Here is a 26,845-nt window from a genome sequence, read left to right as displayed (position 1 = left end):
TGTATGTATGGGTGGCTGACTGCCACCCACCCAGAAAGTGTATGGGAGGCTGGTTGGCTGCCAGCCTTCCTTCCATTCCTATGAGTAATGTGAGTGCTCATGAAGGGGACATGGTTGGGTCCACCCCTTTCCCGGTTATCCCCTCTAGGCCTTTTGGCTTAGATCAAGTGTAAAAAAAGAAAGGATCTTGCGACAGATCGCATCCTGAGGCACGTTTTTTTTTGTGTGAATACTTGCACTTGGGTGACTTGTGAGCACATACTGATACATACGTTCCCTATCTGGGGACCATAAATTAAATGGATTTTTGAGAAAGGGAGCTGATTTGGAAGCTTGCTTCTGTCGCCCTATGCATTGACCCGATGTGGCAGTATCTTCGGGTAGTGAACAGTGCACCACCCCATTCCAGTGTTAAACAAGAAAGATTCTCATTTAATCCTCCGTGGGTGAGAATTTGAGTTTGAGAATTGGAGACCAAAATGATGAGTTGCACTGACTGGTTTATGAACGTCTATTCATTTAGCGTTTTAATGACCATGTTTGCACACTGATTGGTGTAAAAAAATAAAATAAAACTAAATAATAATAATCTAGCACACCTGTGCAGGTTTGACATGACATGACAGGTAGCTGTCTTGTGGGTGGTGCTGAATCCTGTTAAATGACATGAGGGTCTCATGCCTATACACAAGGGTGTGTCATTGCTGTTGCTTGACCATGCATTGGTTTCTGTGGTCAGTGAATGATAAAAACAAAATTTACCATCCATTGATGGATGGGAAATCCGCCATGAGGCATTTGTTTTTAGAAACTGCTGCTCACAACCAATGTTGCAATGGAGTGTCTCCATCTGCTGGTGGTATTGGAAAGGCATTAGTGCTATGACAGGGTCTGAAGAAGAAGAAGAAGAAGAAGAAGACGGAAAAAAATATATATAAAAAGAAAAAGAGAGAGAGAGAGAGAGACTGACTTAGTGAGCGAGTGAGTGAGAGAGTGAGAGTGAGTGAGAGTGAATGAGTGAGTGAGTGATTGAGTGAGTGAGTGAGTGAGAACAAATGAGTTAAAGCAAGTGAGTGAGAGAGATCGAATGAATGAAAGTCTGAATGACAGAAAGAAAAAAGGATGAAGAAAGAAGCATGAAGAAAAAAAAATGTATATGGAGTTGCTGACATGAGTGCAATCTACAAAGCCGTTGAGGCTGATCCTCATGGGAGGATTATTGCACCAGGACCCTTAGCACTTTTAAAATGCCATTCAATGCCACGGGCTAGATGTAAACTGCAGATGACCATGTTGTGGTAGTTACCATGGATACCCAAGTGATGTGTGAGCTAACACATAGGCCCAACAGATTCCAAGAAGGCCAGAATCACCAGCGGCACCACCATCGATTGTCAGGTCACCCGGATTCAGCAAATACCAGAGTCCAAAATGATGCAGGTTTATACTGTTAATTTTCAGTTTATCGTTACAGTTGGTGTTATTCCATGTCGGAAGGGACGCAGCTACAGCCAGTGGGGTAACTAGAGACAGGCAGGCAGCTATGTGCAACAAAGGTAGGCGTGTTGTTTTCATATGCAGATCTGAAATATTGTCTTATATGCAAGAGGAGGAGTGATGGGGGTTCAGGCAAAAGCCAGGCTATGGATTGCATTGCTAAATGCTCCATCAGAGTGCAATGGTCGCCTGTCCTTTTTTTAAGTGATGATGTGGGTTTAGCCTGTGCTGTATGTATGTATGGGTGGCTGACTGCCACCCACCCAGAAAGTGTATGGGAGGCTGGTTGGCTGCCAGCCTTCCTTCCATTCCTATGAGTAATGTGAGTGCTCATGAAGGGGACATGGTTGGGTCCACCCCTTTCCCGGTTATCCCCTCTAGGCCTTTTGGCTTAGATCAAGTGTAAAAAAAGAAAGGATCTTGCGACAGATCGCATCCTGAGGCACGTTTTTTTTTGTGTGAATACTTGCACTTGGGTGACTTGTGAGCACATACTGATACATACGTTCCCTATCTGGGGACCATAAATTAAATGGATTTTTGAGAAAGGGAGCTGATTTGGAAGCTTGCTTCTGTCGCCCTATGCATTGACCCGATGTGGCAGTATCTTCGGGTAGTGAACAGTGCACCACCCCATTCCAGTGTTAAACAAGAAAGATTCTCATTTAATCCTCCGTGGGTGAGAATTTGAGTTTGAGAATTGGAGACCAAAATGATGAGTTGCACTGACTGGTTTATGAACGTCTATTCATTTAGCGTTTTAATGACCATGTTTGCACACTGATTGGTGTAAAAAAATAAAATAAAACTAAATAATAATAATCTAGCACACCTGTGCAGGTTTGACATGACATGACAGGTAGCTGTCTTGTGGGTGGTGCTGAATCCTGTTAAATGACATGAGGGTCTCATGCCTATACACAAGGGTGTGTCATTGCTGTTGCTTGACCATGCATTGGTTTCTGTGGTCAGTGAATGATAAAAACAAAATTTACCATCCATTGATGGATGGGAAATCCGCCATGAGGCATTTGTTTTTAGAAACTGCTGCTCACAACCAATGTTGCAATGGAGTGTCTCCATCTGCTGGTGGTATTGGAAAGGCATTAGTGCTATGACAGGGTCTGAAGAAGAAGAAGAAGAAGAAGAAGACGGAAAAAAATATATATAAAAAGAAAAAGAGAGAGAGAGAGAGAGACTGACTTAGTGAGCGAGTGAGTGAGAGAGTGAGAGTGAGTGAGAGTGAATGAGTGAGTGAGTGATTGAGTGAGTGAGTGAGTGAGTGAGAACAAATGAGTTAAAGCAAGTGAGTGAGAGAGATCGAATGAATGAAAGTCTGAATGACAGAAAGAAAAAAGGATGAAGAAAGAAGCATGAAGAAAAAAAAATGTATATGGAGTTGCTGACATGAGTGCAATCTACAAAGCCGTTGAGGCTGATCCTCATGGGAGGATTATTGCACCAGGACCCTTAGCACTTTTAAAATGCCATTCAATGCCACGGGCTAGATGTAAACTGCAGATGACCATGTTGTGGTAGTTACCATGGATACCCAAGTGATGTGTGAGCTAACACATAGGCCCAACAGATTCCAAGAAGGCCAGAATCACCAGCGGCACCACCATCGATTGTCAGGTCACCCGGATTCAGCAAATACCAGAGTCCAAAATGATGCAGGTTTATACTGTTAATTTTCAGTTTATCGTTACAGTTGGTGTTATTCCATGTCGGAAGGGACGCAGCTACAGCCAGTGGGGTAACTAGAGACAGGCAGGCAGCTATGTGCAACAAAGGTAGGCGTGTTGTTTTCATATGCAGATCTGAAATATTGTCTTATATGCAAGAGGAGGAGTGATGGGGGTTCAGGCAAAAGCCAGGCTATGGATTGCATTGCTAAATGCTCCATCAGAGTGCAATGGTCGCCTGTCCTTTTTTTAAGTGATGATGTGGGTTTAGCCTGTGCTGTATGTATGTATGGGTGGCTGACTGCCACCCACCCAGAAAGTGTATGGGAGGCTGGTTGGCTGCCAGCCTTCCTTCCATTCCTATGAGTAATGTGAGTGCTCATGAAGGGGACATGGTTGGGTCCACCCCTTTCCCGGTTATCCCCTCTAGGCCTTTTGGCTTAGATCAAGTGTAAAAAAAAGAAAGGATCTTGCGACAGATCGCATCCTGAGGCACGTTTTTTTTTGTGTGAATACTTGCACTTGGGTGACTTGTGAGCACATACTGATACATACGTTCCCTATCTGGGGACCATAAATTAAATGGATTTTTGAGAAAGGGAGCTGATTTGGAAGCTTGCTTCTGTCGCCCTATGCATTGACCCGATGTGGCAGTATCTTCGGGTAGTGAACAGTGCACCACCCCATTCCAGTGTTAAACAAGAAAGATTCTCATTTAATCCTCCGTGGGTGAGAATTTGAGTTTGAGAATTGGAGACCAAAATGATGAGTTGCACTGACTGGTTTATGAACGTCTATTCATTTAGCGTTTTAATGACCATGTTTGCACACTGATTGGTGTAAAAAAATAAAATAAAACTAAATAATAATAATCTAGCACACCTGTGCAGGTTTGACATGACATGACAGGTAGCTGTCTTGTGGGTGGTGCTGAATCCTGTTAAATGACATGAGGGTCTCATGCCTATACACAAGGGTGTGTCATTGCTGTTGCTTGACCATGCATTGGTTTCTGTGGTCAGTGAATGATAAAAACAAAATTTACCATCCATTGATGGATGGGAAATCCGCCATGAGGCATTTGTTTTTAGAAACTGCTGCTCACAACCAATGTTGCAATGGAGTGTCTCCATCTGCTGGTGGTATTGGAAAGGCATTAGTGCTATGACAGGGTCTGAAGAAGAAGAAGAAGAAGAAGAAGAAGACGGAAAAAAATATATATAAAAAGAAAAAGAGAGAGAGAGAGAGAGACTGACTTAGTGAGCGAGTGAGTGAGAGAGTGAGAGTGAGTGAGAGTGAATGAGTGAGTGAGTGATTGAGTGAGTGAGTGAGTGAGAACAAATGAGTTAAAGCAAGTGAGTGAGAGAGATCGAATGAATGAAAGTCTGAATGACAGAAAGAAAAAAGGATGAAGAAAGAAGCATGAAGAAAAAAAAATGTATATGGAGTTGCTGACATGAGTGCAATCTACAAAGCCGTTGAGGCTGATCCTCATGGGAGGATTATTGCACCAGGACCCTTAGCACTTTTAAAATGCCATTCAATGCCACGGGCTAGATGTAAACTGCAGATGACCATGTTGTGGTAGTTACCATGGATACCCAAGTGATGTGTGAGCTAACACATAGGCCCAACAGATTCCAAGAAGGCCAGAATCACCAGCGGCACCACCATCGATTGTCAGGTCACCCGGATTCAGCAAATACCAGAGTCCAAAATGATGCAGGTTTATACTGTTAATTTTCAGTTTATCGTTACAGTTGGTGTTATTCCATGTCGGAAGGGACGCAGCTACAGCCAGTGGGGTAACTAGAGACAGGCAGGCAGCTATGTGCAACAAAGGTAGGCGTGTTGTTTTCATATGCAGATCTGAAATATTGTCTTATATGCAAGAGGAGGAGTGATGGGGGTTCAGGCAAAAGCCAGTCTATGGATTGCATTGCTAAATGCTCCATCAGAGTGCAATGGTCGCCTGTCCTTTTTTTAAGTGATGATGTGGGTTTAGCCTGTGCTGTATGTATGTATGGGTGGCTGACTGCCACCCACCCAGAAAGTGTATGGGAGGCTGGTTGGCTGCCAGCCTTCCTTCCATTCCTATGAGTAATGTGAGTGCTCATGAAGGGGACATGGTTGGGTCCACCCCTTTCCCGGTTATCCCCTCTAGGCCTTTTGGCTTAGATCAAGTGTACCTTTTGGCTTAGATCAAGTGTAAAAAAAGAAAGGATCTTGCGACAGATCGCATCCTGAGGCACGTTTTTTTTTGTGTGAATACTTGCACTTGGGTGACTTGTGAGCACATACTGATACATACGTTCCCTATCTGGGGACCATAAATTAAATGGATTTTTGAGAAAGGGAGCTGATTTGGAAGCTTGCTTCTGTCGCCCTATGCATTGACCCGATGTGGCAGTATCTTCGGGTAGTGAACAGTGCACCACCCCATTCCAGTGTTAAACAAGAAAGATTCTCATTTAATCCTCCGTGGGTGAGAATTTGAGTTTGAGAATTGGAGACCAAAATGATGAGTTGCACTGACTGGTTTATGAACGTCTATTCATTTAGCGTTTTAATGACCATGTTTGCACACTGATTGGTGTAAAAAAATAAAATAAAACTAAATAATAATAATCTAGCACACCTGTGCAGGTTTGACATGACATGACAGGTAGCTGTCTTGTGGGTGGTGCTGAATCCTGTTAAATGACATGAGGGTCTCATGCCTATACACAAGGGTGTGTCATTGCTGTTGCTTGACCATGCATTGGTTTCTGTGGTCAGTGAATGATAAAAACAAAATTTACCATCCATTGATGGATGGGAAATCCGCCATGAGGCATTTGTTTTTAGAAACTGCTGCTCACAACCAATGTTGCAATGGAGTGTCTCCATCTGCTGGTGGTATTGGAAAGGCATTAGTGCTATGACAGGGTCTGAAGAAGAAGAAGAAGAAGAAGAAGACGGAAAAAAATATATATAAAAAGAAAAAGAGAGAGAGAGAGAGAGACTGACTTAGTGAGCGAGTGAGTGAGAGAGTGAGAGTGAGTGAGAGTGAATGAGTGAGTGAGTGATTGAGTGAGTGAGTGAGTGAGAACAAATGAGTTAAAGCAAGTGAGTGAGAGAGATCGAATGAATGAAAGTCTGAATGACAGAAAGAAAAAAGGATGAAGAAAGAAGCATGAAGAAAAAAAAATGTATATGGAGTTGCTGACATGAGTGCAATCTACAAAGCCGTTGAGGCTGATCCTCATGGGAGGATTATTGCACCAGGACCCTTAGCACTTTTAAAATGCCATTCAATGCCACGGGCTAGATGTAAACTGCAGATGACCATGTTGTGGTAGTTACCATGGATACCCAAGTGATGTGTGAGCTAACACATAGGCCCAACAGATTCCAAGAAGGCCAGAATCACCAGCGGCACCACCATCGATTGTCAGGTCACCCGGATTCAGCAAATACCAGAGTCCAAAATGATGCAGGTTTATACTGTTAATTTTCAGTTTATCGTTACAGTTGGTGTTATTCCATGTCGGAAGGGACGCAGCTACAGCCAGTGGGGTAACTAGAGACAGGCAGGCAGCTATGTGCAACAAAGGTAGGCGTGTTGTTTTCATATGCAGATCTGAAATATTGTCTTATATGCAAGAGGAGGAGTGATGGGGGTTCAGGCAAAAGCCAGGCGGCTATGGATTGCATTGCTAAATGCTCCATCAGAGTGCAATGGTCGCCTGTCCTTTTTTTAAGTGATGATGTGGGTTTAGCCTGTGCTGTATGTATGTATGGGTGGCTGACTGCCACCCACCCAGAAAGTGTATGGGAGGCTGGTTGGCTGCCAGCCTTCCTTCCATTCCTATGAGTAATGTGAGTGCTCATGAAGGGGACATGGTTGGGTCCACCCCTTTCCCGGTTATCCCCTCTAGGCCTTTTGGCTTAGATCAAGTGTAAAAAAAGAAAGGATCTTGCGACAGATCGCATCCTGAGGCACGTTTTTTTTTGTGTGAATACTTGCACTTGGGTGACTTGTGAGCACATACTGATACATACGTTCCCTATCTGGGGACCATAAATTAAATGGATTTTTGAGAAAGGGAGCTGATTTGGAAGCTTGCTTCTGTCGCCCTATGCATTGACCCGATGTGGCAGTATCTTCGGGTAGTGAACAGTGCACCACCCCATTCCAGTGTTAAACAAGAAAGATTCTCATTTAATCCTCCGTGGGTGAGAATTTGAGTTTGAGAATTGGAGACCAAAATGATGAGTTGCACTGACTGGTTTATGAACGTCTATTCATTTAGCGTTTTAATGACCATGTTTGCACACTGATTGGTGTAAAAAAATAAAATAAAACTAAATAATAATAATCTAGCACACCTGTGCAGGTTTGACATGACATGACAGGTAGCTGTCTTGTGGGTGGTGCTGAATCCTGTTAAATGACATGAGGGTCTCATGCCTATACACAAGGGTGTGTCATTGCTGTTGCTTGACCATGCATTGGTTTCTGTGGTCAGTGAATGATAAAAACAAAATTTACCATCCATTGATGGATGGGAAATCCGCCATGAGGCATTTGTTTTTAGAAACTGCTGCTCACAACCAATGTTGCAATGGAGTGTCTCCATCTGCTGGTGGTATTGGAAAGGCATTAGTGCTATGACAGGGTCTGAAGAAGAAGAAGAAGAAGAAGAAGACGGAAAAAAATATATATAAAAAGAAAAAGAGAGAGAGAGAGAGAGACTGACTTAGTGAGCGAGTGAGTGAGAGAGTGAGAGTGAGTGAGAGTGAATGAGTGAGTGAGTGATTGAGTGAGTGAGTGAGTGAGTGAGAACAAATGAGTTAAAGCAAGTGAGTGAGAGAGATCGAATGAATGAAAGTCTGAATGACAGAAAGAAAAAAGGATGAAGAAAGAAGCATGAAGAAAAAAAAATGTATATGGAGTTGCTGACATGAGTGCAATCTACAAAGCCGTTGAGGCTGATCCTCATGGGAGGATTATTGCACCAGGACCCTTAGCACTTTTAAAATGCCATTCAATGCCACGGGCTAGATGTAAACTGCAGATGACCATGTTGTGGTAGTTACCATGGATACCCAAGTGATGTGTGAGCTAACACATAGGCCCAACAGATTCCAAGAAGGCCAGAATCACCAGCGGCACCACCATCGATTGTCAGGTCACCCGGATTCAGCAAATACCAGAGTCCAAAATGATGCAGGTTTATACTGTTAATTTTCAGTTTATCGTTACAGTTGGTGTTATTCCATGTCGGAAGGGACGCAGCTACAGCCAGTGGGGTAACTAGAGACAGGCAGGCAGCTATGTGCAACAAAGGTAGGCGTGTTGTTTTCATATGCAGATCTGAAATATTGTCTTATATGCAAGAGGAGGAGTGATGGGGGTTCAGGCAAAAGCCAGGCTATGGATTGCATTGCTAAATGCTCCATCAGAGTGCAATGGTCGCCTGTCCTTTTTTTAAGTGATGATGTGGGTTTAGCCTGTGCTGTATGTATGTATGGGTGGCTGACTGCCACCCACCCAGAAAGTGTATGGGAGGCTGGTTGGCTGCCAGCCTTCCTTCCATTCCTATGAGTAATGTGAGTGCTCATGAAGGGGACATGGTTGGGTCCACCCCTTTCCCGGTTATCCCCTCTAGGCCTTTTGGCTTAGATCAAGTGTAAAAAAAAGAAAGGATCTTGCGACAGATCGCATCCTGAGGCACGTTTTTTTTTGTGTGAATACTTGCACTTGGGTGACTTGTGAGCACATACTGATACATACGTTCCCTATCTGGGGACCATAAATTAAATGGATTTTTGAGAAAGGGAGCTGATTTGGAAGCTTGCTTCTGTCGCCCTATGCATTGACCCGATGTGGCAGTATCTTCGGGTAGTGAACAGTGCACCACCCCATTCCAGTGTTAAACAAGAAAGATTCTCATTTAATCCTCCGTGGGTGAGAATTTGAGTTTGAGAATTGGAGACCAAAATGATGAGTTGCACTGACTGGTTTATGAACGTCTATTCATTTAGCGTTTTAATGACCATGTTTGCACACTGATTGGTGTAAAAAAATAAAATAAAACTAAATAATAATAATCTAGCACACCTGTGCAGGTTTGACATGACATGACAGGTAGCTGTCTTGTGGGTGGTGCTGAATCCTGTTAAATGACATGAGGGTCTCATGCCTATACACAAGGGTGTGTCATTGCTGTTGCTTGACCATGCATTGGTTTCTGTGGTCAGTGAATGATAAAAACAAAATTTACCATCCATTGATGGATGGGAAATCCGCCATGAGGCATTTGTTTTTAGAAACTGCTGCTCACAACCAATGTTGCAATGGAGTGTCTCCATCTGCTGGTGGTATTGGAAAGGCATTAGTGCTATGACAGGGTCTGAAGAAGAAGAAGAAGAAGAAGAAGACGGAAAAAAATATATATAAAAAGAAAAAGAGAGAGAGAGAGAGAGACTGACTTAGTGAGCGAGTGAGTGAGAGAGTGAGAGTGAGTGAGAGTGAATGAGTGAGTGAGTGATTGAGTGAGTGAGTGAGTGAGAACAAATGAGTTAAAGCAAGTGAGTGAGAGAGATCGAATGAATGAAAGTCTGAATGACAGAAAGAAAAAAGGATGAAGAAAGAAGCATGAAGAAAAAAAAATGTATATGGAGTTGCTGACATGAGTGCAATCTACAAAGCCGTTGAGGCTGATCCTCATGGGAGGATTATTGCACCAGGACCCTTAGCACTTTTAAAATGCCATTCAATGCCACGGGCTAGATGTAAACTGCAGATGACCATGTTGTGGTAGTTACCATGGATACCCAAGTGATGTGTGAGCTAACACATAGGCCCAACAGATTCCAAGAAGGCCAGAATCACCAGCGGCACCACCATCGATTGTCAGGTCACCCGGATTCAGCAAATACCAGAGTCCAAAATGATGCAGGTTTATACTGTTAATTTTCAGTTTATCGTTACAGTTGGTGTTATTCCATGTCGGAAGGGACGCAGCTACAGCCAGTGGGGTAACTAGAGACAGGCAGGCAGCTATGTGCAACAAAGGTAGGCGTGTTGTTTTCATATGCAGATCTGAAATATTGTCTTATATGCAAGAGGAGGAGTGATGGGGGTTCAGGCAAAAGCCAGTCTATGGATTGCATTGCTAAATGCTCCATCAGAGTGCAATGGTCGCCTGTCCTTTTTTTAAGTGATGATGTGGGTTTAGCCTGTGCTGTATGTATGTATGGGTGGCTGACTGCCACCCACCCAGAAAGTGTATGGGAGGCTGGTTGGCTGCCAGCCTTCCTTCCATTCCTATGAGTAATGTGAGTGCTCATGAAGGGGACATGGTTGGGTCCACCCCTTTCCCGGTTATCCCCTCTAGGCCTTTTGGCTTAGATCAAGTGTAAAAAAAGAAAGGATCTTGCGACAGATCGCATCCTGAGGCACGTTTTTTTTTGTGTGAATACTTGCACTTGGGTGACTTGTGAGCACATACTGATACATACGTTCCCTATCTGGGGACCATAAATTAAATGGATTTTTGAGAAAGGGAGCTGATTTGGAAGCTTGCTTCTGTCGCCCTATGCATTGACCCGATGTGGCAGTATCTTCGGGTAGTGAACAGTGCACCACCCCATTCCAGTGTTAAACAAGAAAGATTCTCATTTAATCCTCCGTGGGTGAGAATTTGAGTTTGAGAATTGGAGACCAAAATGATGAGTTGCACTGACTGGTTTATGAACGTCTATTCATTTAGCGTTTTAATGACCATGTTTGCACACTGATTGGTGTAAAAAAATAAAATAAAACTAAATAATAATAATCTAGCACACCTGTGCAGGTTTGACATGACATGACAGGTAGCTGTCTTGTGGGTGGTGCTGAATCCTGTTAAATGACATGAGGGTCTCATGCCTATACACAAGGGTGTGTCATTGCTGTTGCTTGACCATGCATTGGTTTCTGTGGTCAGTGAATGATAAAAACAAAATTTACCATCCATTGATGGATGGGAAATCCGCCATGAGGCATTTGTTTTTAGAAACTGCTGCTCACAACCAATGTTGCAATGGAGTGTCTCCATCTGCTGGTGGTATTGGAAAGGCATTAGTGCTATGACAGGGTCTGAAGAAGAAGAAGAAGAAGAAGAAGAAGAAGACGGAAAAAAATATATATAAAAAGAAAAAGAGAGAGAGAGAGAGAGACTGACTTAGTGAGCGAGTGAGTGAGAGAGTGAGAGTGAGTGAGAGTGAATGAGTGAGTGAGTGATTGAGTGAGTGAGTGAGTGAGTGAGTGAGAACAAATGAGTTAAAGCAAGTGAGTGAGAGAGATCGAATGAATGAAAGTCTGAATGACAGAAAGAAAAAAGGATGAAGAAAGAAGCATGAAGAAAAAAAAATGTATATGGAGTTGCTGACATGAGTGCAATCTACAAAGCCGTTGAGGCTGATCCTCATGGGAGGATTATTGCACCAGGACCCTTAGCACTTTTAAAATGCCATTCAATGCCACGGGCTAGATGTAAACTGCAGATGACCATGTTGTGGTAGTTACCATGGATACCCAAGTGATGTGTGAGCTAACACATAGGCCCAACAGATTCCAAGAAGGCCAGAATCACCAGCGGCACCACCATCGATTGTCAGGTCACCCGGATTCAGCAAATACCAGAGTCCAAAATGATGCAGGTTTATACTGTTAATTTTCAGTTTATCGTTACAGTTGGTGTTATTCCATGTCGGAAGGGACGCAGCTACAGCCAGTGGGGTAACTAGAGACAGGCAGGCAGCTATGTGCAACAAAGGTAGGCGTGTTGTTTTCATATGCAGATCTGAAATATTGTCTTATATGCAAGAGGAGGAGTGATGGGGGTTCAGGCAAAAGCCAGGCTATGGATTGCATTGCTAAATGCTCCATCAGAGTGCAATGGTCGCCTGTCCTTTTTTTAAGTGATGATGTGGGTTTAGCCTGTGCTGTATGTATGTATGGGTGGCTGACTGCCACCCACCCAGAAAGTGTATGGGAGGCTGGTTGGCTGCCAGCCTTCCTTCCATTCCTATGAGTAATGTGAGTGCTCATGAAGGGGACATGGTTGGGTCCACCCCTTTCCCGGTTATCCCCTCTAGGCCTTTTGGCTTAGATCAAGTGTAAAAAAAGAAAGGATCTTGCGACAGATCGCATCCTGAGGCACGTTTTTTTTTGTGTGAATACTTGCACTTGGGTGACTTGTGAGCACATACTGATACATACGTTCCCTATCTGGGGACCATAAATTAAATGGATTTTTGAGAAAGGGAGCTGATTTGGAAGCTTGCTTCTGTCGCCCTATGCATTGACCCGATGTGGCAGTATCTTCGGGTAGTGAACAGTGCACCACCCCATTCCAGTGTTAAACAAGAAAGATTCTCATTTAATCCTCCGTGGGTGAGAATTTGAGTTTGAGAATTGGAGACCAAAATGATGAGTTGCACTGACTGGTTTATGAACGTCTATTCATTTAGCGTTTTAATGACCATGTTTGCACACTGATTGGTGTAAAAAAATAAAATAAAACTAAATAATAATAATCTAGCACACCTGTGCAGGTTTGACATGACATGACAGGTAGCTGTCTTGTGGGTGGTGCTGAATCCTGTTAAATGACATGAGGGTCTCATGCCTATACACAAGGGTGTGTCATTGCTGTTGCTTGACCATGCATTGGTTTCTGTGGTCAGTGAATGATAAAAACAAAATTTACCATCCATTGATGGATGGGAAATCCGCCATGAGGCATTTGTTTTTAGAAACTGCTGCTCACAACCAATGTTGCAATGGAGTGTCTCCATCTGCTGGTGGTATTGGAAAGGCATTAGTGCTATGACAGGGTCTGAAGAAGAAGAAGAAGAAGAAGAAGAAGAAGAAGAAGACGGAAAAAAATATATATAAAAAGAAAAAGAGAGAGAGAGAGAGAGACTGACTTAGTGAGCGAGTGAGTGAGAGAGTGAGAGTGAGTGAGAGTGAATGAGTGAGTGAGTGATTGAGTGAGTGAGTGAGTGAGTGAGAACAAATGAGTTAAAGCAAGTGAGTGAGAGAGATCGAATGAATGAAAGTCTGAATGACAGAAAGAAAAAAGGATGAAGAAAGAAGCATGAAGAAAAAAAAATGTATATGGAGTTGCTGACATGAGTGCAATCTACAAAGCCGTTGAGGCTGATCCTCATGGGAGGATTATTGCACCAGGACCCTTAGCACTTTTAAAATGCCATTCAATGCCACGGGCTAGATGTAAACTGCAGATGACCATGTTGTGGTAGTTACCATGGATACCCAAGTGATGTGTGAGCTAACACATAGGCCCAACAGATTCCAAGAAGGCCAGAATCACCAGTGGCACCACCATCGATTGTCAGGTCACCCGGATTCAGCAAATACCAGAGTCCAAAATGATGCAGGTTTATACTGTTAATTTTCAGTTTATCGTTACAGTTGGTGTTATTCCATGTCGGAAGGGACGCAGCTACAGCCAGTGGGGTAACTAGAGACAGGCAGGCAGCTATGTGCAACAAAGGTAGGCGTGTTGTTTTCATATGCAGATCTGAAATATTGTCTTATATGCAAGAGGAGGAGTGATGGGGGTTCAGGCAAAAGCCAGGCTATGGATTGCATTGCTAAATGCTCCATCAGAGTGCAATGGTCGCCTGTCCTTTTTTTAAGTGATGATGTGGGTTTAGCCTGTGCTGTATGTATGTATGGGTGGCTGACTGCCACCCACCCAGAAAGTGTATGGGAGGCTGGTTGGCTGCCAGCCTTCCTTCCATTCCTATGAGTAATGTGAGTGCTCATGAAGGGGACATGGTTGGGTCCACCCCTTTCCCGGTTATCCCCTCTAGGCCTTTTGGCTTAGATCAAGTGTAAAAAAAGAAAGGATCTTGCGACAGATCGCATCCTGAGGCACGTTTTTTTTTGTGTGAATACTTGCACTTGGGTGACTTGTGAGCACATACTGATACATACGTTCCCTATCTGGGGACCATAAATTAAATGGATTTTTGAGAAAGGGAGCTGATTTGGAAGCTTGCTTCTGTCGCCCTATGCATTGACCCGATGTGGCAGTATCTTCGGGTAGTGAACAGTGCACCACCCCATTCCAGTGTTAAACAAGAAAGATTCTCATTTAATCCTCCGTGGGTGAGAATTTGAGTTTGAGAATTGGAGACCAAAATGATGAGTTGCACTGACTGGTTTATGAACGTCTATTCATTTAGCGTTTTAATGACCATGTTTGCACACTGATTGGTGTAAAAAAATAAAATAAAACTAAATAATAATAATCTAGCACACCTGTGCAGGTTTGACATGACATGACAGGTAGCTGTCTTGTGGGTGGTGCTGAATCCTGTTAAATGACATGAGGGTCTCATGCCTATACACAAGGGTGTGTCATTGCTGTTGCTTGACCATGCATTGGTTTCTGTGGTCAGTGAATGATAAAAACAAAATTTACCATCCATTGATGGATGGGAAATCCGCCATGAGGCATTTGTTTTTAGAAACTGCTGCTCACAACCAATGTTGCAATGGAGTGTCTCCATCTGCTGGTGGTATTGGAAAGGCATTAGTGCTATGACAGGGTCTGAAGAAGAAGAAGAAGAAGAAGAAGACGGAAAAAAAATATATATAAAAAGAAAAAGAGAGAGAGAGAGAGAGACTGACTTAGTGAGCGAGTGAGTGAGAGTGAATGAGTGAGTGAGTGATTGAGTGAGTGAGTGAGTGAGTGAGAACAAATGAGTTAAAGCAAGTGAGTGAGAGAGATCGAATGAATGAAAGTCTGAATGACAGAAAGAAAAAAGGATGAAGAAAGAAGCATGAAGAAAAAAAAATGTATATGGAGTTGCTGACATGAGTGCAATCTACAAAGCCGTTGAGGCTGATCCTCATGGGAGGATTATTGCACCAGGACCCTTAGCACTTTTAAAATGCCATTCAATGCCACGGGCTAGATGTAAACTGCAGATGACCATGTTGTGGTAGTTACCATGGATACCCAAGTGATGTGTGAGCTAACACATAGGCCCAACAGATTCCAAGAAGGCCAGAATCACCAGCGGCACCACCATCGATTGTCAGGTCACCCGGATTCAGCAAATACCAGAGTCCAAAATGATGCAGGTTTATACTGTTAATTTTCAGTTTATCGTTACAGTTGGTGTTATTCCATGTCGGAAGGGACGCAGCTACAGCCAGTGGGGTAACTAGAGACAGGCAGGCAGCTATGTGCAACAAAGGTAGGCGTGTTGTTTTCATATGCAGATCTGAAATATTGTCTTATATGCAAGAGGAGGAGTGATGGGGGTTCAGGCAAAAGCCAGGCTATGGATTGCATTGCTAAATGCTCCATCAGAGTGCAATGGTCGCCTGTCCTTTTTTTAAGTGATGATGTGGGTTTAGCCTGTGCTGTATGTATGTATGGGTGGCTGACTGCCACCCACCCAGAAAGTGTATGGGAGGCTGGTTGGCTGCCAGCCTTCCTTCCATTCCTATGAGTAATGTGAGTGCTCATGAAGGGGACATGGTTGGGTCCACCCCTTTCCCGGTTATCCCCTCTAGGCCTTTTGGCTTAGATCAAGTGTAAAAAAAGAAAGGATCTTGCGACAGATCGCATCCTGAGGCACATTTTTTTTTGTGTGAATACTTGCACTTGGGTGACTTGTGAGCACATACTGATACATACGTTCCCTATCTGGGGACCATAAATTAAATGGATTTTTGAGAAAGGGAGCTGATTTGGAAGCTTGCTTCTGTCGCCCTATGCATTGACCCGATGTGGCAGTATCTTCGGGTAGTGAACAGTGCACCACCCCATTCCAGTGTTAAACAAGAAAGATTCTCATTTAATCCTCCGTGGGTGAGAATTTGAGTTTGAGAATTGGAGACCAAAATTATGAGTTGCACTGACTGGTTTATGAACGTCTATTCATTTAGCGTTTTAATGACCATGTTTGCACACTGATTGGTGTAAAAAAATAAAATAAAACTAAATAATAATAATCTAGCACACCTGTGCAGGTTTGACATGACATGACAGGTAGCTGTCTTGTGGGTGGTGCTGAATCCTGTTAAATGACATGAGGGTCTCATGCCTATACACAAGGGTGTGTCATTGCTGTTGCTTGACCATGCATTGGTTTCTGTGGTCAGTGAATGATAAAAACAAAATTTACCATCCATTGATGGATGGGAAATCCGCCATGAGGCATTTGTTTTTAGAAACTGCTGCTCACAACCAATGTTGCAATGGAGTGTCTCCATCTGCTGGTGGTATTGGAAAGGCATTAGTGCTATGACAGGGTCTGAAGAAGAAGAAGAAGAAGAAGAAGAAGACGGAAAAAAATATATATAAAAAGAAAAAGAGAGAGAGAGAGAGAGACTGACTTAGTGAGCGAGTGAGTGAGAGAGTGAGAGTGAGTGAGAGTGAATGAGTGAGTGAGTGATTGAGTGAGTGAGTGAGTGAGTGAGAACAAATGAGTTAAAGCAAGTGAGTGAGAGAGATCGAATGAATGAAAGTCTGAATGACAGAAAGAAAAAAGGATGAAGAAAGAAGCATGAAGAAAAAAAAATGTATATGGAGTTGCTGACATGAGTGCAATCTACAAAGCCGTTGAGGCTGATCCTCATGGGAGGATTATTGCACCAGGACCCTTAGCACTTTTAAAATGCCATTCAATGCCACGGGCTAGATGTAAACTGCAGATGACCATGTTGTGGTAGTTACCATGGATACCCAAGTGATGTGTGAGCTAACACATAGGCCCAACAGATTCCAAGAAGGCCAGAATCACCAGCGGCACCACCATCGATTGTCAGGTCACCCGGATTCAGCAAATACCAGAGTCCAAAATGATGCAGGTTTATACTGTTAATTTTCAGTTTATCGTTACAGTTGGTGTTATTCCATGTCGGAAGGGACGCAGCTACAGCCAGTGGGGTAACTAGAGACAGGCAGGCAGCTATGTGCAACAAAGGTAGGCGTGTTGTTTTCATATGCAGATCTGAAATATTGTCTTATATGCAAGAGGAGGAGTGATGGGGGTTCAGGCAAAAGCCAGGCTATGGATTGCATTGCTAAATGCTCCATCAGAGTGCAATGGTCGCCTGTCCTTTTTTTAAGTGATGATGTGGGTTTAGCCTGTGCTGTATGTATGTATGGGTGGCTGACTGCCACCCACCCAGAAAGTGTATGGGAGGCTGGTTGGCTGCCAGCCTTCCTTCCATTCCTATGAGTAATGTGAGTGCTCATGAAGGGGACATGGTTGGGTCCACCCCTTTCCCGGTTATCCCCTCTAGGCCTTTTGGCTTAGATCAAGTGTAAAAAAAGAAAGGATCTTGCGACAGATCGCATCCTGAGGCACGTTTTTTTTTGTGTGAATACTTGCACTTGGGTGACTTGTGAGCACATACTGATACATACGTTCCCTATCTGGGGACCATAAATTAAATGGATTTTTGAGAAAGGGAGCTGATTTGGAAGCTTGCTTCTGTCGCCCTATGCATTGACCCGATGTGGCAGTATCTTCGGGTAGTGAACAGTGCACCACCCCATTCCAGTGTTAAACAAGAAAGATTCTCATTTAATCCTCCGTGGGTGAGAATTTGAGTTTGAGAATTGGAGACCAAAATGATGAGTTGCACTGACTGGTTTATGAACGTCTATTCATTTAGCGTTTTAATGACCATGTTTGCACACTGATTGGTGTAAAAAAATAAAATAAAACTAAATAATAATAATCTAGCACACCTGTGCAGGTTTGACATGACATGACAGGTAGCTGTCTTGTGGGTGGTGCTGAATCCTGTTAAATGACATGAGGGTCTCATGCCTATACACAAGGGTGTGTCATTGCTGTTGCTTGACCATGCATTGGTTTCTGTGGTCAGTGAATGATAAAAACAAAATTTACCATCCATTGATGGATGGGAAATCCGCCATGAGGCATTTGTTTTTAGAAACTGCTGCTCACAACCAATGTTGCAATGGAGTGTCTCCATCTGCTGGTGGTATTGGAAAGGCATTAGTGCTATGACAGGGTCTGAAGAAGAAGAAGAAGAAGAAGAAGAAGAAGAAGAAGACGGAAAAAAATATATATAAAAAGAAAAAGAGAGAGAGAGAGAGAGACTGACTTAGTGAGCGAGTGAGTGAGAGAGTGAGAGTGAGTGAGAGTGAATGAGTGAGTGAGTGATTGAGTGAGTGAGTGAGTGAGTGAGTGAGAACAAATGAGTTAAAGCAAGTGAGTGAGAGAGATCGAATGAATGAAAGTCTGAATGACAGAAAGAAAAAAGGATGAAGAAAGAAGCATGAAGAAAAAAAATGTATATGGAGTTGCTGACATGAGTGCAATCTACAAAGCCGTTGAGGCTGGTCCTCATGGGAGGATTATTGCACCAGGACCCTTAGCACTTTTAAAATGCCATTCAATGCCACGGGCTAGATGTAAACTGCAGATGACCATGTTGTGGTAGTTACCATGGATACCCAAGTGATGTGTGAGCTAACACATAGGCCCAACAGATTCCAAGAAGGCCAGAATCACCAGCGGCACCACCATCGATTGTCAGGTCACCCGGATTCAGCAAATACCAGAGTCCAAAATGATGCAGGTTTATACTGTTAATTTTCAGTTTATCGTTACAGTTGGTGTTATTCCATGTCGGAAGGGACGCAGCTACAGCCAGTGGGGTAACTAGAGACAGGCAGGCAGCTATGTGCAACAAAGGTAGGCGTGTTGTTTTCATATGCAGATCTGAAATATTGTCTTATATGCAAGAGGAGGAGTGATGGGGGTTCAGGCAAAAGCCAGGCTATGGATTGCATTGCTAAATGCTCCATCAGAGTGCAATGGTCGCCTATCCTTTTTTTAAGTGATGATGTGGGTTTAGCCTGTGCTGTATGTATGTATGGGTGGCTGACTGCCACCCACCCAGAAAGTGTATGGGAGGCTGGTTGGCTGCCAGCCTTCCTTCCATTCCTATGAGTAATGTGAGTGCTCATGAAGGGGACATGGTTGGGTCCACCCCTTTCCCGGTTATCCCCTCTAGGCCTTTTGGCTTAGATCAAGTGTAAAAAAAGAAAGGATCTTGCGACAGATCGCATCCTGAGGCACGTTTTTTTTTGTGTGAATACTTGCACTTGGGTGACTTGTGAGCACATACTGATACATACGTTCCCTATCTGGGGACCATAAATTAAATGGATTTTTGAGAAAGGGAGCTGATTTGGAAGCTTGCTTCTGTCGCCCTATGCATTGACCCGATGTGGCAGTATCTTCGGGTAGTGAACAGTGCACCACCCCATTCCAGTGTTAAACAAGAAAGATTCTCATTTAATCCTCCGTGGGTGAGAATTTGAGTTTGAGAATTGGAGACCAAAATGATGAGTTGCACTGACTGGTTTATGAACGTCTATTCATTTAGCGTTTTAATGACCATGTTTGCACACTGATTGGTGTAAAAAAATAAAATAAAACTAAATAATAATAATCTAGCACACCTGTGCAGGTTTGACATGACATGACAGGTAGCTGTCTTGTGGGTGGTGCTGAATCCTGTTAAATGACATGAGGGTCTCATGCCTATACACAAGGGTGTGTCATTGCTGTTGCTTGACCATGCATTGGTTTCTGTGGTCAGTGAATGATAAAAACAAAATTTACCATCCATTGATGGATGGGAAATCCGCCATGAGGCATTTGTTTTTAGAAACTGCTGCTCACAACCAATGTTGCAATGGAGTGTCTCCATCTGCTGGTGGTATTGGAAAGGCATTAGTGCTATGACAGGGTCTGAAGAAGAAGAAGAAGAAGAAGAAGAAGAAGAAGACGGAAAAAAATATATATAAAAAGAAAAAGAGAGAGAGAGAGAGAGACTGACTTAGTGAGCGAGTGAGTGAGAGAGTGAGAGTGAGTGAGAGTGAATGAGTGAGTGAGTGATTGAGTGAGTGAGTGAGTGAGAACAAATGAGTTAAAGCAAGTGAGTGAGAGAGATCGAATGAATGAAAGTCTGAATGACAGAAAGAAAAAAGGATGAAGAAAGAAGCATGAAGAAAAAAAAATGTATATGGAGTTGCTGACATGAGTGCAATCTACAAAGCCGTTGAGGCTGATCCTCATGGGAGGATTATTGCACCAGGACCCTTAGCACTTTTAAAATGCCATTCAATGCCACGGGCTAGATGTAAACTGCAGATGACCATGTTGTGGTAGTTACCATGGATACCCAAGTGATGTGTGAGCTAACACATAGGCCCAACAGATTCCAAGAAGGCCAGAATCACCAGTGGCACCACCATCGATTGTCAGGTCACCCGGATTCAGCAAATACCAGAGTCCAAAATGATGCAGGTTTATACTGTTAATTTTCAGTTTATCGTTACAGTTGGTGTTATTCCATGTCGGAAGGGACGCAGCTACAGCCAGTGGGGTAACTAGAGACAGGCAGGCAGCTATGTGCAACAAAGGTAGGCGTGTTGTTTTCATATGCAGATCTGAAATATTGTCTTATATGCAAGAGGAGGAGTGATGGGGGTTCAGGCAAAAGCCAGGCTATGGATTGCATTGCTAAATGCTCCATCAGAGTGCAATGGTCGCCTGTCCTTTTTTTAAGTGATGATGTGGGTTTAGCCTGTGCTGTATGTATGTATGGGTGGCTGACTGCCACCCACCCAGAAAGTGTATGGGAGGCTGGTTGGCTGCCAGCCTTCCTTCCATTCCTATGAGTAATGTGAGTGCTCATGAAGGGGACATGGTTGGGTCCACCCCTTTCCCGGTTATCCCCTCTAGGCCTTTTGGCTTAGATCAAGTGTAAAAAAAGAAAGGATCTTGCGACAGATCGCATCCTGAGGCACGTTTTTTTTTGTGTGAATACTTGCACTTGGGTGACTTGTGAGCACATACTGATACATACGTTCCCTATCTGGGGACCATAAATTAAATGGATTTTTGAGAAAGGGAGCTGATTTGGAAGCTTGCTTCTGTCGCCCTATGCATTGACCCGATGTGGCAGTATCTTCGGGTAGTGAACAGTGCACCACCCCATTCCAGTGTTAAACAAGAAAGATTCTCATTTAATCCTCCGTGGGTGAGAATTTGAGTTTGAGAATTGGAGACCAAAATGATGAGTTGCACTGACTGGTTTATGAACGTCTATTCATTTAGCGTTTTAATGACCATGTTTGCACACTGATTGGTGTAAAAAAATAAAATAAAACTAAATAATAATAATCTAGCACACCTGTGCAGGTTTGACATGACATGACAGGTAGCTGTCTTGTGGGTGGTGCTGAATCCTGTTAAATGACATGAGGGTCTCATGCCTATACACAAGGGTGTGTCATTGCTGTTGCTTGACCATGCATTGGTTTCTGTGGTCAGTGAATGATAAAAACAAAATTTACCATCCATTGATGGATGGGAAATCCGCCATGAGGCATTTGTTTTTAGAAACTGCTGCTCACAACCAATGTTGCAATGGAGTGTCTCCATCTGCTGGTGGTATTGGAAAGGCATTAGTGCTATGACAGGGTCTGAAGAAGAAGAAGAAGAAGAAGAAGAAGAAGAAGAAGAAGAAGAAGACGGAAAAAAATATATATAAAAAGAAAAAGAGAGAGAGAGAGAGAGACTGACTTAGTGAGCGAGTGAGTGAGAGAGTGAGAGTGAGTGAGAGTGAATGAGTGAGTGAGTGATTGAGTGAGTGAGTGAGTGAGAACAAATGAGTTAAAGCAAGTGAGTGAGAGAGATCGAATGAATGAAAGTCTGAATGACAGAAAGAAAAAAGGATGAAGAAAGAAGCATGAAGAAAAAAAATGTATATGGAGTTGCTGACATGAGTGCAATCTACAAAGCCGTTGAGGCTGGTCCTCATGGGAGGATTATTGCACCAGGACCCTTAGCACTTTTAAAATGCCATTCAATGCCACGGGCTAGATGTAAACTGCAGATGACCATGTTGTGGTAGTTACCATGGATACCCAAGTGATGTGTGAGCTAACACATAGGCCCAACAGATTCCAAGAAGGCCAGAATCACCAGCGGCACCACCATCGATTGTCAGGTCACCCGGATTCAGCAAATACCAGAGTCCAAAATGATGCAGGTTTATACTGTTAATTTTCAGTTTATCGTTACAGTTGGTGTTATTCCATGTCGGAAGGGACGCAGCTACAGCCAGTGGGGTAACTAGAGACAGGCAGGCAGCTATGTGCAACAAAGGTAGGCGTGTTGTTTTCATATGCAGATCTGAAATATTGTCTTATATGCAAGAGGAGGAGTGATGGGGGTTCAGGCAAAAGCCAGGCTATGGATTGCATTGCTAAATGCTCCATCAGAGTGCAATGGTCGCCTGTCCTTTTTTTAAGTGATGATGTGGGTTTAGCCTGTGCTGTATGTATGTATGGGTGGCTGACTGCCACCCACCCAGAAAGTGTATGGGAGGCTGGTTGGCTGCCAGCCTTCCTTCCATTCCTATGAGTAATGTGAGTGCTCATGAAGGGGACATGGTTGGGTCCACCCCTTTCCCGGTTATCCCCTCTAGGCCTTTTGGCTTAGATCAAGTGTAAAAAAAGAAAGGATCTTGCGACAGATCGCATCCTGAGGCACGTTTTTTTTTGTGTGAATACTTGCACTTGGGTGACTTGTGAGCACATACTGATACATACGTTCCCTATCTGGGGACCATAAATTAAATGGATTTTTGAGAAAGGGAGCTGATTTGGAAGCTTGCTTCTGTCGCCCTATGCATTGACCCGATGTGGCAGTATCTTCGGGTAGTGAACAGTGCACCACCCCATTCCAGTGTTAAACAAGAAAGATTCTCATTTAATCCTCCGTGGGTGAGAATTTGAGTTTGAGAATTGGAGACCAAAATGATGAGTTGCACTGACTGGTTTATGAACGTCTATTCATTTAGCGTTTTAATGACCATGTTTGCACACTGATTGGTGTAAAAAAATTAAATAAAACTAAATAATAATAATCTAGCACACCTGTGCAGGTTTGACATGACATGACAGGTAGCTGTCTTGTGGGTGGTGCTGAATCCTGTTAAATGACATGAGGGTCTCATGCCTATACACAAGGGTGTGTCATTGCTGTTGCTTGACCATGCATTGGTTTCTGTGGTCAGTGAATGATAAAAACAAAATTTACCATCCATTGATGGATGGGAAATCCGCCATGAGGCATTTGTTTTTAGAAACTGCTGCTCACAACCAATGTTGCAATGGAGTGTCTCCATCTGCTGGTGGTATTGGAAAGGCATTAGTGCTATGACAGGGTCTGAAGAAGAAGAAGAAGAAGAAGAAGACGGAAAAAAATATATATAAAAAGAAAAAGAGAGAGAGAGAGAGAGACTGACTTAGTGAGCGAGTGAGTGAGAGAGTGAGAGTGAGTGAGAGTGAATGAGTGAGTGAGTGATTGAGTGAGTGAGTGAGTGAGAACAAATGAGTTAAAGCAAGTGAGTGAGAGAGATCGAATGAATGAAAGTCTGAATGACAGAAAGAAAAAAGGATGAAGAAAGAAGCATGAAGAAAAAAAAATGTATATGGAGTTGCTGACATGAGTGCAATCTACAAAGCCGTTGAGGCTGATCCTCATGGGAGGATTATTGCACCAGGACCCTTAGCACTTTTAAAATGCCATTCAATGCCACGGGCTAGATGTAAACTGCAGATGACCATGTTGTGGTAGTTACCATGGATACCCAAGTGATGTGTGAGCTAACACATAGGCCCAACAGATTCCAAGAAGGCCAGAATCACCAGCGGCACCACCATCGATTGTCAGGTCACCCGGATTCAGCAAATACCAGAGTCCAAAATGATGCAGGTTTATACTGTTAATTTTCAGTTTATCGTTACAGTTGGTGTTATTCCATGTCGGAAGGGACGCAGCTACAGCCAGTGGGGTAACTAGAGACAGGCAGGCAGCTATGTGCAACAAAGGTAGGCGTGTTGTTTTCATATGCAGATCTGAAATATTGTCTTATATGCAAGAGGAGGAGTGATGGGGGTTCAGGCAAAAGCCAGGCTATGGATTGCATTGCTAAATGCTCCATCAGAGTGCAATGGTCGCCTGTCCTTTTTTTAAGTGATGATGTGGGTTTAGCCTGTGCTGTATGTATGTATGGGTGGCTGACTGCCACCCACCCAGAAAGTGTATGGGAGGCTGGTTGGCTGCCAGCCTTCCTTCCATTCCTATGAGTAATGTGAGTGCTCATGAAGGGGACATGGTTGGGTCCACCCCTTTCCCGGTTATCCCCTCTAGGCCTTTTGGCTTAGATCAAGTGTAAAAAAAGAAAGGATCTTGCGACAGATCGCATCCTGAGGCACGTTTTTTTTTGTGTGAATACTTGCACTTGGGTGACTTGTGAGCACATACTGATACATACGTTCCCTATCTGGGGACCATAAATTAAATGGATTTTTGAGAAAGGGAGCTGATTTGGAAGCTTGCTTCTGTCGCCCTATGCATTGACCCGATGTGGCAGTATCTTCGGGTAGTGAACAGTGCACCACCCCATTCCAGTGTTAAACAAGAAAGATTCTCATTTAATCCTCCGTGGGTGAGAATTTGAGTTTGAGAATTGGAGACCAAAATGATGAGTTGCACTGACTGGTTTATGAACGTCTATTCATTTAGCGTTTTAATGACCATGTTTGCACACTGATTGGTGTAAAAAAATAAAATAAAACTAAATAATAATAATCTAGCACACCTGTGCAGGTTTGACATGACATGACAGGTAGCTGTCTTGTGGGTGGTGCTGAATCCTGTTAAATGACATGAGGGTCTCATGCCTATACACAAGGGTGTGTCATTGCTGTTGCTTGACCATGCATTGGTTTCTGTGGTCAGTGAATGATAAAAACAAAATTTACCATCCATTAGTGGATGGGAAATCCGCCATGAGGCATTTGTTTTTAGAAACTGCTGCTCACAACCAATGTTGCAATGGAGTGTCTCCATCTGCTGGTGGTATTGGAAAGGCATTAGTGCTATGACAGGGTCTGAAGAAGAAGAAGAAGAAGACGGAAAAAAATATATATAAAAATAAAAAGAGAGAGAGAGAGAGAGACTGACTTAGTGAGCGAGAGAGTGAGAGTGAGTGAGAGTGAATGAGTGAGTGAGTGATTGAGTGAGTGAGTGAGTGAGTGAGTGAGAACAAATGAGTTAAAGCAAGTGAGTGAGAGAGATCGAATGAATGAAAGTCTGAATGACAGAAAGAAAAAAGGATGAAGAAAGAAGCATGAAGAAAAAAAAATGTATATGGAGTTGCTGACATGAGTGCAATCTACAAAGCCGTTGAGGCTGATCCTCATGGGAGGATTATTGCACCAGGACCCTTAGCACTTTTAAAATGCCATTCAATGCCACGGGCTAGATGTAAACTGCAGATGACCATGTTGTGGTAGTTACCATGGATACCCAAGTGATGTGTGAGCTAACACATAGGCCCAACAGATTCCAAGAAGGCCAGAATCACCAGCGGCACCACCATCGATTGTCAGGTCACCCGGATTCAGCAAATACCAGAGTCCAAAATGATGCAGGTTTATACTGTTAATTTTCAGTTTATCGTTACAGTTGGTGTTATTCCATGTCGGAAGGGACGCAGCTACAGCCAGTGGGGTAACTCGAGACAGGCAGGCAGCTATGTGCAACAAAGGTAGGCGTGTTGTTTTCATATGCAGATCTGAAATATTGTCTTATATGCAAGAGGAGGAGTGATGGGGGTTCAGGCAAAAGCCAGGCTATGGATTGCATTGCTAAATGCTCCATCAGAGTGCAATGGTCGCCTGTCCTTTTTTTAAGTGATGATGTGGGTTTAGCCTGTGCTGTATGTATGTATGGGTGGCTGACTGCCACCCACCCAGAAAGTGTATGGGAGGCTGGTTGGCTGCCAGCCTTCCTTCCATTCCTATGAGTAATGTGAGTGCTCATGAAGGGGACATGGTTGGGTCCACCCCTTTCCCGGTTATCCCCTCTAGGCCTTTTGGCTTAGATCAAGTGTAAAAAAAGAAAGGATCTTGCGACAGATCGCATCCTGAGGCACGTTTTTTTTTGTGTGAATACTTGCACTTGGGTGACTTGTGAGCACATACTGATACATACGTTCCCTATCTGGGGACCATAAATTAAATGGATTTTTGAGAAAGGGAGCTGATTTGGAAGCTTGCTTCTGTCGCCCTATGCATTGACCCGATGTGGCAGTATCTTCGGGTAGTGAACAGTGCACCACCCCATTCCAGTGTTAAACAAGAAAGATTCTCATTTAATCCTCCGTGGGTGAGAATTTGAGTTTGAGAATTGGAGACCAAAATGATGAGTTGCACTGACTGGTTTATGAACGTCTATTCATTTAGCGTTTTAATGACCATGTTTGCACACTGATTGGTGTAAAAAAATAAAATAAAACTAAATAATAATAATCTAGCACACCTGTGCAGGTTTGACATGACATGACAGGTAGCTGTCTTGTGGGTGGTGCTGAATCCTGTTAAATGACATGAGGGTCTCATGCCTATACACAAGGGTGTGTCATTGCTGTTGCTTGACCATGCATTGGTTTCTGTGGTCAGTGAATGATAAAAACAAAATTTACCATCCATTGATGGATGGGAAATCCGCCA

General features: G+C 43.4%; 16 pseudogenes; all 16 read left to right on the top strand.

The window, feature by feature from the left end:
• The first annotated feature begins 137 nt into the window (after positions 1-137).
• LOC130334075 (U2 spliceosomal RNA) lies at positions 138-401 on the top strand (annotated as a pseudogene).
• A 1,466-nt stretch (positions 402-1,867) lies between these two features.
• On the top strand, positions 1,868-2,131 carry LOC130334074 (U2 spliceosomal RNA; annotated as a pseudogene).
• Positions 2,132-3,601: 1,470 nt separating this feature from the next.
• On the top strand, positions 3,602-3,866 carry LOC130334123 (U2 spliceosomal RNA; annotated as a pseudogene).
• Positions 3,867-5,335: 1,469 nt separating this feature from the next.
• Positions 5,336-5,622, top strand: LOC130334012 (U2 spliceosomal RNA; annotated as a pseudogene).
• Positions 5,623-7,091: 1,469 nt separating this feature from the next.
• LOC130334073 (U2 spliceosomal RNA) lies at positions 7,092-7,355 on the top strand (annotated as a pseudogene).
• Positions 7,356-8,825: 1,470 nt separating this feature from the next.
• LOC130334122 (U2 spliceosomal RNA) lies at positions 8,826-9,090 on the top strand (annotated as a pseudogene).
• A 1,466-nt stretch (positions 9,091-10,556) lies between these two features.
• LOC130334071 (U2 spliceosomal RNA) lies at positions 10,557-10,820 on the top strand (annotated as a pseudogene).
• Positions 10,821-12,300: 1,480 nt separating this feature from the next.
• Positions 12,301-12,564, top strand: LOC130334070 (U2 spliceosomal RNA; annotated as a pseudogene).
• Positions 12,565-14,046: 1,482 nt separating this feature from the next.
• LOC130334069 (U2 spliceosomal RNA) lies at positions 14,047-14,310 on the top strand (annotated as a pseudogene).
• Positions 14,311-15,763: 1,453 nt separating this feature from the next.
• LOC130334068 (U2 spliceosomal RNA) lies at positions 15,764-16,027 on the top strand (annotated as a pseudogene).
• A 1,473-nt stretch (positions 16,028-17,500) lies between these two features.
• LOC130334067 (U2 spliceosomal RNA) lies at positions 17,501-17,764 on the top strand (annotated as a pseudogene).
• Positions 17,765-19,249: 1,485 nt separating this feature from the next.
• Positions 19,250-19,513, top strand: LOC130334066 (U2 spliceosomal RNA; annotated as a pseudogene).
• Positions 19,514-20,988: 1,475 nt separating this feature from the next.
• Positions 20,989-21,252, top strand: LOC130334065 (U2 spliceosomal RNA; annotated as a pseudogene).
• A 1,486-nt stretch (positions 21,253-22,738) lies between these two features.
• Positions 22,739-23,002, top strand: LOC130334064 (U2 spliceosomal RNA; annotated as a pseudogene).
• Positions 23,003-24,468: 1,466 nt separating this feature from the next.
• On the top strand, positions 24,469-24,732 carry LOC130334063 (U2 spliceosomal RNA; annotated as a pseudogene).
• A 1,460-nt stretch (positions 24,733-26,192) lies between these two features.
• On the top strand, positions 26,193-26,456 carry LOC130334062 (U2 spliceosomal RNA; annotated as a pseudogene).
• Positions 26,457-26,845: the final 389 nt, after the last annotated feature.

Source organism: Hyla sarda, unplaced genomic scaffold (genome assembly GCF_029499605.1).
Source record: "Hyla sarda isolate aHylSar1 unplaced genomic scaffold, aHylSar1.hap1 scaffold_428, whole genome shotgun sequence".
NCBI classification, from domain to species: Eukaryota; Metazoa; Chordata; class Amphibia; order Anura; family Hylidae; genus Hyla; species Hyla sarda.
Note: the sequence above shows the minus strand (reverse complement) of the source record. Positions and strands in the feature narration are given on the sequence as shown.